The sequence below is a fragment of the Egretta garzetta genome, unplaced genomic scaffold (genome assembly GCF_000687185.1).
Source record: "Egretta garzetta isolate BGI_Z169 unplaced genomic scaffold, ASM68718v1 scaffold314, whole genome shotgun sequence".
NCBI lineage: Eukaryota > Metazoa > Chordata > Aves > Pelecaniformes > Ardeidae > Egretta > Egretta garzetta.
This window is the reverse complement of record NW_009259531.1, coordinates 3,723,142-3,736,560: the sequence shown is the minus strand read 5'-3', so window position 1 is coordinate 3,736,560 and position 13,419 is coordinate 3,723,142.

Below are 13,419 nucleotides of genomic sequence, written 5' to 3'. Positions count from 1 at the left end.
GGCTTGGGGCTCAGCGGGGAGGCTCCGGTCCCTAAAAAGTCGAGAGCTCGATGGGGTTCTGCCAGAAGTCAGGCACCTGCTTTAAAAGCCAGGAGGACACAAACTTCCTTAATAATGCAGCAAATGTGCTGATCTGAAGGATGTACTTGAGGCTGATGAGCGGCAATGTTAAAAGTCAGTCCCGGCTGCAAAGTCCGCAATCAAAGTTTAGGAGCTGTTGTCAAGATAATGTTTTAGTTAGGATTTTGCTGTGGCACAAGTGAATGGAAGAGCTGATGTTAGATCTTCGAAACATAGCTGTGCCTCTGACATTCCCCTGACAGCCAGCCCTCTCGCACACCAGACGTCTTCTGTCTCTCTGCCATTTCCAGGAATTGAAACTTTTGTGACCTACTAATTCCATGTAGGTTTCCTAAAGCCAATACCAAATTTTGCCTGATTGCCTCTTGTCCTGAGCAGACAAGAATCTTTGACGTAAAAGGAAGGGGAATAAAAATGCTGATTTTGAAGTTAGATGTAGATTTGAAGAATCGCTGGTTTCTTTGTTCATTTCAAATAAATGAGCTGAGATGGAACCAGCAGGTAAACATGCAGTCATCCCTCCTTGCTGTGATTATTTCGTTTTCAAACTGTTCTTAACCAAAGTACATTGCTTGCATCTCAGTAAAACATAAGCATAGAAATGGCTAAACATAAAATTATGTAATTAAAAAATAGGATGATACTTTGCTCAGCCAAAGGTTCAATTTTTGTTTATGTACTGAAAGAGTAGTGATGCCAGAAGATTAATCTGCATGAGAGCTTCTTCGTGAGACGTTATACTCTGAGGGAAGGATGTGGTGTTCAGAGGTATCCTTAACATTAAAAAAAATCTCTTCTGCTTTCTGAAGATTTGCATGTTGCGTTCTCTTGGTGTCCAAGTTATGATGAGAGTGTATAATTTCTCATGGTCAAGGTCAAAAATTGTCATTCATTGGAAAAGTGTGATGGGAAAGTTGAATGTAGCCACTGCTGTACTGTCATTAACAACTTCTGTGCTGTTTCTGAGAGAATATTCTGATTTGTTTGATAGCAGAGTCTAGAACCCTGTTGTAATAGCAAGTCTGCAGTGGACTTCACCCTGTGCTCATACACGGTTAGAGACAGGGACAGAGGATTAAGCTGGAAACAGATTAGAGGGAGAGGAGAAGAGAGAGATAAACAGGGGCTCAGATTATGCAATGGAAGAGGTCGTCTGCTAGTCCATGGACAGAATCAGATCCTCTGAGTGTCAATTCTTACCTTTTCTGTAGACTGAGGATACATCTGCAGCCTATACAGTCTCTGTTCTACCTGAAACCCATCTCCCGGGGAGCTTAGTATTGGGATGATTGCTCTTCTGATACATTGGAGTACAAAGTTTTTAGCATTCCCAGGAGGGATCATGGTGGCAAGTATGGTAACGCTGGGATTCCACGTCAGTGACTGGAGTCCCATTGCACTTCATGAGATATAAGGAGAACTTACCCTGTTAAGAAGAGCTGACAGTGATGCTTCTTTTCTTTCTTAGTGGACACCCGCATTTGCAGTCTCCCCATTCTCTATCCCGCTGGTGGTCTCTTACATCCCTTTGCAGATCATTGTTACTGACTGTTTAGTCCATGTAATCTCAGCAGAAGAGTATTCTGCCTACCTTCCCTGTGTCTGCAATTTGGATTTTTCAAATTTAGGCATAGAGAATATGACTGTGCACTGGAAAGGCAGAGTAAGTTGCTACACAGCTTATCTCTGAGCGTGGCAGAACAGTGTGCTGTGGGCCGCCTACCCTTCATCTGTGCTTTTGCCGCTGGTGAGCTGTGGCCACTCTTCTTTTAGGATTCGGGTACAGAACGGGAGCCCAAATGACACCATTGACTCCTATTTTAAGTGATGCCGTTTGTCCATTAAGGACCATGCAGTGGGAATGGGACGGGACCCGAGCCTGCCTTCACTCTGTGAGGGGAAGAACTGGGGTGATACAAATATAGCTGCTCTTCTGGCCATAGAGAGGAACCCAGAACAATGAGCAGAGGGTGGAACAGCAGCGCATGCTCTGAAAAGGATCTCCCGCAGACGGAAAACTCTTCTAAAAGAGAATCTGAGAGAGTGCCAGCCCCAGGGAGTGCCTGGCAGCGAGACTGAGTTGGAACAGAGCTGGGGAGGGCTGGTGGGTGGTGTGGCCGGTGCGGATGGGCCACATCCTACACACTGCAGCTCCCCAGGGACCTTCCGCCTTTGTGGGTGGGCCCAGGGCTGCCAGCTTGCCCAAACCTCACAGTATTTAGGCTATTTTAATAAAGTCCCACTTTCTGAATGCATGTGATTCTATTAGAAACCTAGCTTCCATTTAAGAATCAAAACTTACGTTTCTAGCTCATACGCTTGAAAATGTGAACCATAAGGGCTCAAAAATGGAAGGATAATAAAAATAAATGCCTTACTATTTTTTGGTCTGTCATGGTAGGGAGGTAGAGGTGGGGAAGCGAGTGGGATCAGGCCCTAATTACATAATGTTCTGCTCAGTTGTGCTGTCCTGCAGCTGCACAGTGCAGAAATTTCCTGCACAGAGGAGCACATGGAAATTTTAAAAATAAAAAAGGGGGGCGAGGAGAGAGCAAGCTGAATGTGTGTGAAAGGATGTCAAACCAAAAGCAAACTAGCACGTTATTGCAGAAAATCAAGATACACTAGCATCTGCTGTGTGAGCTACTGAGCAGCATAGAACAATGAGTTGTTCTACATGCTCACTCTTAATTTCTTACAGAAGGTTTTGCTGTTAATAGCAGGGTGTTGTTATTAGTCTGTATATTGTTAATGTAGGCAGTGCTATTTCTTAATATGTTCTTGTGATCCTAGTGTTTTTTGTTGTTTTGGTTGGTTGGTCTTCTTCCATTTGCAAAGTCTGGACGAGGATCTGCCTGAGCTTCCATACATACTGCAGAAGGAAACCGAAGGGCCAGTCTCATCCCTGGCTTCTGCACCTCGTTAGCAGTTTGCAGATATTCTGGAATGTCAGATACAGTGTGGTTTGCCTTGAGTTCAACTCCAGACAGGAGTTCAGAGTCCTTCCAGCGAGGGCTCTGAACTAAGGCAGTCTGATGCAGATGGGTTGAGTTACTCAAGACTTTCAGAGGAAGTTGGGAAATTTGGGTTCTCTTTTTTAATTTTTTTTTTTTTTCTTTGTGAGAGAGGGAAAAAAAGAGGTATAGGTACTGCTTTGTGAGGACTTGGATGTGCTGGCAGCTAAGAGCTGGTTTGTTTATTTAGGTTGCAAGAAGGAATAGGCTAGCGTATTTGCTGGACTCTGATCTCTGGTTAGCACAGGAGCCTTTTCAATAAATTAACAAGTGCAGAGGAAATTATGGGGGAGTTTGAGGATGAGAGAATGAGTTTTTTGAGTGTGGGACTTCTCTGAAGTTTCCTGCGTTTTTTTTTTCATCAGGGCTGTGCTCTAGGAGACCCTAGGTAAAATTTGGAAGGCAAACTCTACTTTGAAGAAACATTGTGTACTTAGTTATGTCAGTATATGCTGACTTAACAAGACTAGAAGAGAAAAAATAAGAAGATAGAACCAAAATAAGTTGGTATGCTCAATGACTTCATCAGGGTGAAGGCTACTGAAGGCAAAACTACCTACATTTTGCTACATCTAGGTCAGTTACTAGTTCGCCTGCTTCTTTTGACTCTAGAATTGCTGCAGTTGTCTTCAACATCTCCCTTTCCTAAGGACTTCAGCCCCCCCAACTCTTAATCTATGTGTCTGTAAGGAGGCATAAGCAGGGTTTAATGCAGCAACAGCACTTCAGTATTCTCTTTCTCAATAAATTAATGATTAACGTTGACCACTGATTCCCGTGTTATATATCTTATACTTTTTCCTATTTTCTCTTACCTTCATATTTTTTCCCTCTTCTGAGTTGATCTCAGCAAAACTTGGTTCCAGTCCCTGCTGTTGGGTAAGGCTCTGCAGCCCCTACGGGGAGAAGGAGAAAATGGGTCAGAGCTACAGAGGCAGCAGCAGGGCACAGTCGTCTTACTGGAATGAGTATGAGGCCAGGAACAGAGAAGTGCTGGAAGCTTCATTCTGTGTTTCTGTGGTATAATAACACAGCTCTGATGGCACACTAATTCAGTTTTTTTACTTTTAGGAACCACTAAGGCAATATTGATGCTTCCTTAACTGTGGTACTTCATTATCATACAATGTAATTATCTGATTCTGGTATACAGTTTGTAGGACCTATTTTCTGGGGCCTGTTTCTTGGCAGATATACCTGATAATGCAGCTTCCAAAAATGTTCATTGAAGGGTCAGATTGCTGTGCTGAATAAATTATTATTTGTATTTTGGTGGAGTCTGGGGCCCTGTTATGATAGGCTCTGTAAAATGTCTAACATAAGCCAGTCCAAGCCCTAAAGAATCTGAGTTTAAAAAAAAAACAACAGGTAAGAATATGTCATAGGCTCAAGTCAAAATCCCAACCTTTTGGAAGGAATTCGGATGTAAATTGGAACTTGGCAGCTCTGGAGGATTTATAATTAAAAATGCCAAATAAAACTCTGGTAGGAGCCTTACCATGTCATTGCTGACCTTAACGTTTGGCTGCCTTACTGGGATTGATAGAGGCTTTCTTCCTTCTTGTTTAATAATGCATTTCCTCTTGGAGGAAAACCATGGTGGTAAAACTCAGCAAAGCCAACAATGTGTCTCATAAACAAATTCATTTCCTTCTTCAAACATTGTTTCATTCAAGAGCAATACATTCAAAATTCCCTTTAGCATTGGGTCTTTAATTGTTCCTTTCACAGGAACGAAGCAGCCATTCTTTGAATCTCCCCTGAAGTTTGCTGAATTTTTTAAAATCTACTGTGTTAACTCTAGTTGGGGATGCATCCTTTACTGAATTGCAGCAAGGGAATGACCTGGATAACATACTTGATGTATGGCTTTACTTGGAGTTTCTTAGGAAAACCCCACACATTTGTTTTTAATGGTGAGCATTTGCTTGTAATATATAAAAAAAATCACCCTTGACCTGTTCCTAGAGGGGTGCAGTTATGTTTCAGGGTTGTTTAATGATTTTTAAAACAAACAAATGAGGGAGACCTGTTCCTGGAATGAGGAGATCTCATTTCATCTGTCTCTGAGGAAGCCTCAGCTGCTGTGCTTCTCCCAGAAACTTATTTAGTAAGGCCCAAGGAAGGGGTAACAGGGCACTTTCATTTCTTTAACACTAGGCATAGCTTTTGCTGCACTTCTTGATTCATTGATTTTTTTTTTTTGTTTGCTTTTCACACACTGCTGTGATGTACAGATGTGATTTGAATACAGTTCTTTTTATTGAGACTATGCAGTCTCTTTGCCTCTAGTTAGTAGGTGTGGTTATTTGAAATGCAAACATATCTGTGTTACTTCCAGTGTTTAATGTTCTGTACAGAGAAGACACAGAAATTGAGTGAGTGAAGGTAAAAGAGAAGCGATACGATCTAAATCGTTTTGTGGCTTAAGACTGAGCGCTGACAAAATCTGGGAGGAATAAGCACCCCTTTCGGAAGTGTTTCAGCAATTAAAAGAACTAAGTTCAATTTATTATATTCTGTAGGAACAAATGAACTTCAGATTGCTAGTTGCCAGACATTCATTGGAACAGTTATGCAACTAAAGTTACCTTGATTTTATCTTGATTTTAGCATTAACATTGCTTGGAAAAGTATTAGTATTTCCTAGAAGGCTGTGGTTTGGGTTAGTGGTTTGTATTCCCTCCTTTTTTTGGGGCAGTTTGGAATTGTTAAAAATATTCTTATCCAGTCAAGGAGTAGGGGGCACAGCACGTGACTGCAACCATATAGCAGGAGTGGTAAGTAAGGCTAAAGCTGTGGGAGGAGGTCTGTGGTGTAACCCAGGGCTGAATGTGTTCAGTTAAAACTATTCATTAAATGCTGTCTCATGGTGATGAGAGGTTCAGAGAAAATCAGCACTGGCTTTTGAACCATTTATCAATCAATGAGAAACCAAAGCTGTAACAAGTATGGTGATGAACATTGACTAGTTATACTAGAAGCTCGTAGGTAAGAAGAGGCCAGAGCAAAACATGGCACTTGTGGCAGTGTTCTCTCACCCAGCCCTGAGTAATGACAGAACTGAATAGAAGTTGCCTCTGTTGGAAAGAAGCCTACATGCGCAGACCTGCCTTGTGAGCCGGCACTGAGTTTCGGTAGCAGTAACGAAGTCAATGTGCTATTGTGCCATAGAAATGACATGAGCTTCCTCGTGCATAAATGAGGCTTTTGGCAAAGAAAATACATGCGGTTTGTTGCACTGGGTGGCAAATGTCTTCCATTATCCCCATAGCAATGCTGACTGGAAAATGACTTGGCGTTTGGCAAGAGGAGATACCCGTAAGCCAAAAGGGCTGTGTCGTGCTGCTGCTCTGCCTCTAGTTGCAGTTGCCTCATTACCAGGATGAGAGTTGTTCCTCTGCCAGAACTGTGAACACTGCCTGGCTTCTCGTCAGTCTTTGTTTGCTCTAAGCAAGCAGTGGGGGAAGACTGGCTTGTGCTTTTTTACCAGTGCTGTGCTTTGGTCCTCCAGACAGCTTATTTTCACAATTTAAATGGAGTTAAGAGGGATATTCTTCTCTTCTATCACACCCTCTTTGTGCCCTGTGCTCAGTTGGGCTGTGTTTTCTGAAGAAACAGACTGAAAATGTATTTTTATGATACTTGGTCCTCTAGCCTAGCTTTTGGAAAATGGTACTTTAGGCACAGAGGTACCTTTGAGCTTTGACCAACGTGACCTTCTGTCTCTGCGTGCTTCCACGCAACATTTATCTAGAGATCAAGGTAAATTTTTACGTATCTGAGATGCTTCCTCTGAAGTAACTGCTTTTGAAGAAATAGAAAAAAGCTCTCAATGTTTTTTTTTAATCATTCCCCACTGCTTGAAAGTGGGTGCCACCAGTGGGTCACAGGCATCTGTCTAGTGGCAACTTCTGACGCAAAATGCATATTCTTGTTTGATGGCTCATTTCACCACTAAAGACATGAGCTATAGAGTTGTAGTAACTGAAGACTCCATGTCTGTATGGGTTTTATTAGAGTTTTGGTGACCTGATTGCAATAGCACTGTTTTTAGGAGAGGAGAGACGCTAACCTTATCATCCTGGCTTGATTATAGTTAAGGTTGCATCTGAAACAATTGCCAAGGTGGTTTCTTCACTGATGTTTTTAATTAGGAAACACCACCAAAATAAATTGGATTCAGTTTTGCTACATCAGTATATTTATTAATGAGAGCATTGTGAGCTGAAATATATGTAGATGGCTAACAATTTGATGTCATTAAGTTATTCTATATTTTCTCAGTTAGAAGATGGTGGGATACCCTGATGGGTAGGCCTGAGGATCAGAATAGGATTAGAATATATTTTTCATCTAAGAATAATGTGGGAGTTTCAATAGTTTAAAGAAAAGGGTGAAATACTTGATGTTTATTGCACTTATAACACAAATTACTTTCCGAGAAACATCCAGTGATTAGGAATGATTCGGTCTCGATGAATTACTCTGCCTTACACAGCGATATAGCTAGACACTTCTAGCTGGCTTCATTTTGTATGACCAGGGTGTTACATTCCCAAGAGACTGAAGCATTTTCTAAGGAGGGACTACATTGTCCTGGTTGTATCAACAGTCCGTTCTTGGGTACATGGTGACATCCTTTTTGTGGGATGTGTTTGTCACCGTGCTGTGTGGGAGATGTGTGCGTAATGAATCCAGTGGAAATAAACAGTGTTTTCCCCCTTACGAATATTTGATCTATGATTTATTTATCCACCCAGACTTGGACTAATAGCATGTTAAATGCTGCCTGTTTGTTTTCCTGTTGACATATTTCTATCAGCAGTGTCTTCTGTATTATGGACAGGAAAAATATTAACAGACTTATAAAACAATGGCTTAACGAGACCAATTCTTTGATGTAAGCTAGATGGACTCCACTTGGGAAAATAATAAGAGATTAGGTGGAGGGGAGGGTTTTTTTGTCTACTGTGAAATTGTTCACATCAGACTGGAAGAAGGGTAAATGGAGACTGACTGACTCCACCAGAAGGTCAGACGCTGACCGGTGCTGGCAGGCCGGTGTCTGCTAGGGCAGAGCTTGCCTACGTACCCCTGTGTAACTGTCTGGAGACCTGAGATCTCTTTCTTTTGCACCTTAGCTGGGTGGAAAGAACCAGGCTTGGTATCACTGAAAATGCCTAGTGACAGCAAGCAAGCCAGAGATAGTTGCAGGTAAGAAGTACAAGTATTTTGTTAGGGAAACATGCTAAAAGAGTCGAAATGCACCACCTTGCCATAAATGATCAAATCTGTTTCATCTGTGCTTTTCATGATCTGATGCTGAGTTCGCCACCTTGTATCTGGAAAAAAAAAATCAGTGGGAATGCCAAATTTTATTATGAGGTTTGGGGCGCCATGAGCACCTGTGGGTAGTTCACTTAATCAGGAGTCAGAACTCTTGTATTTCTATCTCTGCTATCCCGGTACCCTCCTGGGTAACTTCCGGCAAGGTAGTCGCTTTCCTTTTGCCTTGTCTATTTATAAACTGTTAAGTATCCAGGAAAGGTAGAAACTCTTATTATGTGCTTTGTACGATACTTAGTTCAATAGCCGTTTCTTCTGTTAGAGCTGCAAAGTCATTGTAATAAAATGAATAATAATGCAGAGTTTTGTCCTATTACTTCTCATTGCCTGAAGGGCTGGTTCTCTTTGGTCCACAGAGTATCTATTCTACTAAAAGAGAAGTTTTCACTAGATAAAGCATAGACTTTTGCCTTTAAAATTGGCAATAGAAAGAATGGCTCCTGCTCCTGATTTCAGAGGTTGTTTTAGGTTTAGTGTAGCTTTGAGTTCAAACCTGCATTCAAAGTGCATAGGTGAAAATGCTACCGTTCCTCTCTCCCCAGTGTATATTGACAATATACTTTTCTGCTTACAAGAGGCAGGCTGTCAAAGCCATGTAAGCTAACATTATGGAGGTTGGCATGCTTTCATTCAAAAGGCCAGCATACAAAATCTAAACATTTTAAATTATTTCTGCTTTGAATGGCTGCTGTAGCTCATGGCTGGTTATCTCCCGTTTCAAAGACTTCCGGCATTGAGGAAAACAGCTTTCCTAAAAGCTGCTGGCAGTTCTGGTGTGACTCCTTCTAGTCTCCTACACTTTTTCCTGTTCATTTCTTCTTTACGTTTTAAGAAAACATTTAGAATTTTCCTGCAATCTTTGATATCAGGAGATATGAGCAGAAGCACAGACTTTTGTATCTAATTGTGCACTTGGCCTTATCTTTGTCTGCAAGGCTGATGTTTACCTTTGAAAAGGAAATTATTCTTTTTGAACAATTATAGCCTCTAAGCTTTCATCATGTCTCTCTAATTTGTAGTGCTTTGCTTCCAGTGCACTGTCAGATGCTTAGTGAAGTTTTTAGGAAGATAATGTCCTTAACAAAAGGGAAGTAATTTTTTTTTTAGAAGAAAGTTCTTTTTAACAATAATCTGATCTGATCAAAATGTTCTCGATAAACTGATCATTTAAATTCAGTAAGGATAAAGCTAAGATAACTGCAGGAATATTGACTGCAAACTATGTAAAGAAAGCCTTTACTCTACTGAGGGATGGTAGGGCTGGAGCTGAAGCGCTATCTCTGGAGAACTTAAAATAAACACAATTCTAGAAAGTGCAACTTGTGAGGACAGAATGAAAGAGGTCTTGCTTCTTGGCTTAAGAAGGGCAGGCTGGGAGATGCAAGAGTGAAGCGGGTGTGATGATAAGCTCTTTGGATCCAAAGAGGATTGGCTCATTTCTGAGCAAGGTGAGCACGAGACCTAGTGACTTCAGCTACAGAAGTATTCAGGTTAGACCAGGAGAAAAACTTCTCTAACAGTAGAAAATGTTAAGCAATGGACTAGATGGCAAGGCTGGGCAGTCTTCCTCTGTGGAGGCCTTTAAGGACAGGTTTAATCTAATGAATTCTCACTTCTGCAAACAAATTCTATTTGCTGGGATTATAGGAAGGGAATAATTTTTTGTGTGTGTTTATTGGGTATTCTTGCTAATAACAAATTCACAATGAAGCATAAGCTAAGCAGCATTCTCAAAATGCCTCAATTTTGCTAGAAATTCCTAGAAAATTCAAATCTCTGATCTCCTATATAAAAGCCGTGACTGGTTTGAATATTCCTGTTGTAGTTGTAGTACTGTTATGCTGCTGAAATGAGTCTCACACAGCCATTGCATAACCTCAAGAGAAAACACACTCAAGGAGACTTCTAGAAACTGGGAAACATGCTCACTCTTACCTATGCCCAGTTTAGAACAAAGCAATGAGCATGCAGGTGTAGCTTTTAAGATGAGCCTCACTTAAACCTCATTTTAACATGCAAAAGAAGATTTTCAACAGCAAGTTTGTATTAGACTATCTAGAAAATACACTGATTAAAAAAGTTTTAGCACATGAAAGCATGTAGTAGCATGGAAACGTAGGATAATCGCGGTGTGAGAATGGAAGAGGGGCATATATTTACTTACAACCTGTTGTGGCACAGGGGGCTTAAAAAAGACAACAGTACGTAGTGCCTAGCGAAGGCAAAGAAGTATTTCCTATTACAACATTGGCACGTGTCTCTAAAGTCTCACCAGTCAAGCTGTGGTTGCTACAGTATATCTTAAACTAAGAGGGTGGTACAATAAATGAAAACTTTCATAAAATTTAATCAACTGTGATACTGTTTTCCTTGGTGAGGGTGATGTAATTTTTACCACCATTAACGATAACTAGCCATGGAAATGTTTCATGTTTTCCAATTATTAGTAGTATTGTGTGCTTTTAATGAGTACAAAGTGTCTGAGTAATGCCCACAGGATGAAGCAGACACTTAAGTGCTTCGCTGAAGTTGGGTCCTTAAATGACCCTTCTGTATTTCCTTTGTCATGGCACTAAACCTGCTGCGCTTCTTGAACTTTATCTGAGTAAGTGCCGCATACTGTATTTATATCAGACACATTTTTTTGTTTGCATTTTGGCTTTATGAAATGTCAGAATCAATCTTATACTAATGAAATGTCCAAATTTCATCTCAGCTATGAACATAGCTGCTAATCCTATAAGATGTTTACTTTCTGCCTCTCTGGCTATGTATAGTAACAGAGAGTCTGCCAACTTAAGCACTGCTGACAAACGTCTCCCTACTGCTAGTCAGTCTAATAAATGTTATTTCATTGAGTAAAGATTTAAAATTAATTAATTAAATGTCATTAAAATCCCCTGCAACCTTTGACAAGTTTGCTCTTACTGCAGGCCAGAAAAAGTAGTTACTTGAATACCACGTGTGCCCCCTGAATCCCACCCAATTCAGTAATTTTTATGTTTTAATCTTACAATTTCTTAACTTTAACCATTCTGGAATACAGGTTTTGATGGTAGCGGCTGTGTTTTAGGCAGAAATGTGGAGGGAGAAAGTAGAGAGAAAGGTAGGCTGATCCAAGGGGTGCAAAACCGACAGGAAAAATGTAAACCCACGGCTGCTGACTGGAGTCCAACCTTCCTAGCAGGTCATACAGAGTGTAACTACAAACCTCCCAAACATTTCTTAAAAATCAGTCTTGAATTTTTCCTGTGGAAATCTCAAATGGAGAGCTATGTAATTCTCAGCATGAAATCTCAGGCTGCTTTCCTTGTTGCAGGCTGTGGTCAAACAGTTCACAGGCAGACTGTCCAAAGAGTATGGGTGTGTTTCTCTATGTAATGACATTTGTTACATTTAGTTTCTAAGCTTCAGGCCCCGATTTTCCACATCCATGCATTCTGAGTAGCCCTTGGCACCTATGCAAACACCACTGGAAGCCTGCTCAGGCAGAATGGTGTATTTATTTGCACTGGCATAGCGCCTGAGGAATTACCCAGGAATAGGGCCCTGGTATGCTGACCGCCATAGAAAAAAAAAAGATCTCAACTAATGTTTCTCAGATTTCTGGTACCCAGGGAAGACTTTGTTTTAGATGGGAATTGCTAGGCAGATGAGAGATGTGGCCAAGCAGTCTGTGCAGCAGTCCTAGGAATGGTCATTAGTGACTGAACAGGCAGAGCACACAGTTGACTTGCAAAATTGCCCTTGCAAACCGTTTGGGAATCCCTGAACTTCCCCCCATCCCACCTCCCTTTATGGAGCAAGCTGATAAGGGAGAGGAGGTAACACCCACAGGAACATTGTGGGAGTACAATTTGGCACCTAACTTGTTCTGATGTAGATGAGTACAAAAGCTCAGAAGCAGCAGCTGCTGCCTGGCTTGGTACCTCTGCCTGATGCTGCACAGCTGATGGCTGTGAAAACAGGAGATCCATTTTCGGATGCTTTCCAGCAGTGTTACTGCTCCCTCATAGGTCTACTGATGGACAGCAACCAGCCAGGACCTGTGTCATTTTGGCAGTTTAGGACCAGATCTCAGAGCAGTATGATCTGACATGAAACCTGCATGCATTATCTCTATTTCTGTATTTAGGCAGTGTCACTGACACAGCAGAGAAAGTACAAATACAGTTTTAACTTTCTTGGGTCAGAAGATCTTCCCCTCAGAAATCAACCTCTGGTGTGGCCAGCGGAGTCCCTGTTGATTCACCTTCCTTTAACGAATTGATCAGGATTTACAGTATTAATATCTTCCTTGTTCCAGGGTGAACGAGGAAGGTCCACTTTTCTAGGTGACCTGCCATTGCCTTTCATGTGTTTGGAAACAGGAGCCTAGCTTTGAAAAAATGTAAATGAGATTTATTCACAGTGTATGTACAAAGTTATCAGAAAACGTGAAAACCAGCAGCCCACGGGCCTCTGTTCTTGAGAATTAGTTGTGTTTTCCTCTTGCAACAAGCTTGTCCTCGTCTGGTTCTCACCTTTGTTCAGTTAAGATTGCTAGAGTTTCTGTATACTTTACAGTATTTTATTTTGGTAAGGATTTATCATAAAATCCTTGTTACAGCATGACAGAGTACTGATTAAATAAATGATGTTTCCTATGATGACACGGGACCGAATATACCTTTCTTGCAGGACTCAAAGTGATTCTGAAGCACCCCGCAGAATTAAGAACTTGCACATCAGGAAGTCTCAGGCAGAAAGGTGTCATTCCTCAATGCCTGATTGAGAGCCATTTTCTGTTTAGTATTTTTAACCTTCTCCTTCTCTTTAGTTCCTGCTCTGCCACTTAATGTAATGCCCGTTTATTGCAGACTGCTTTTAGTTTGGTCCTTTTAAAAGCTCCCCGAGGCACAATGATGCCTAGAAATTAATGTATTCCCTTCCCGCACATCAAGCAGATGTGTGTATATTGAGTTAGTGTCTCTAA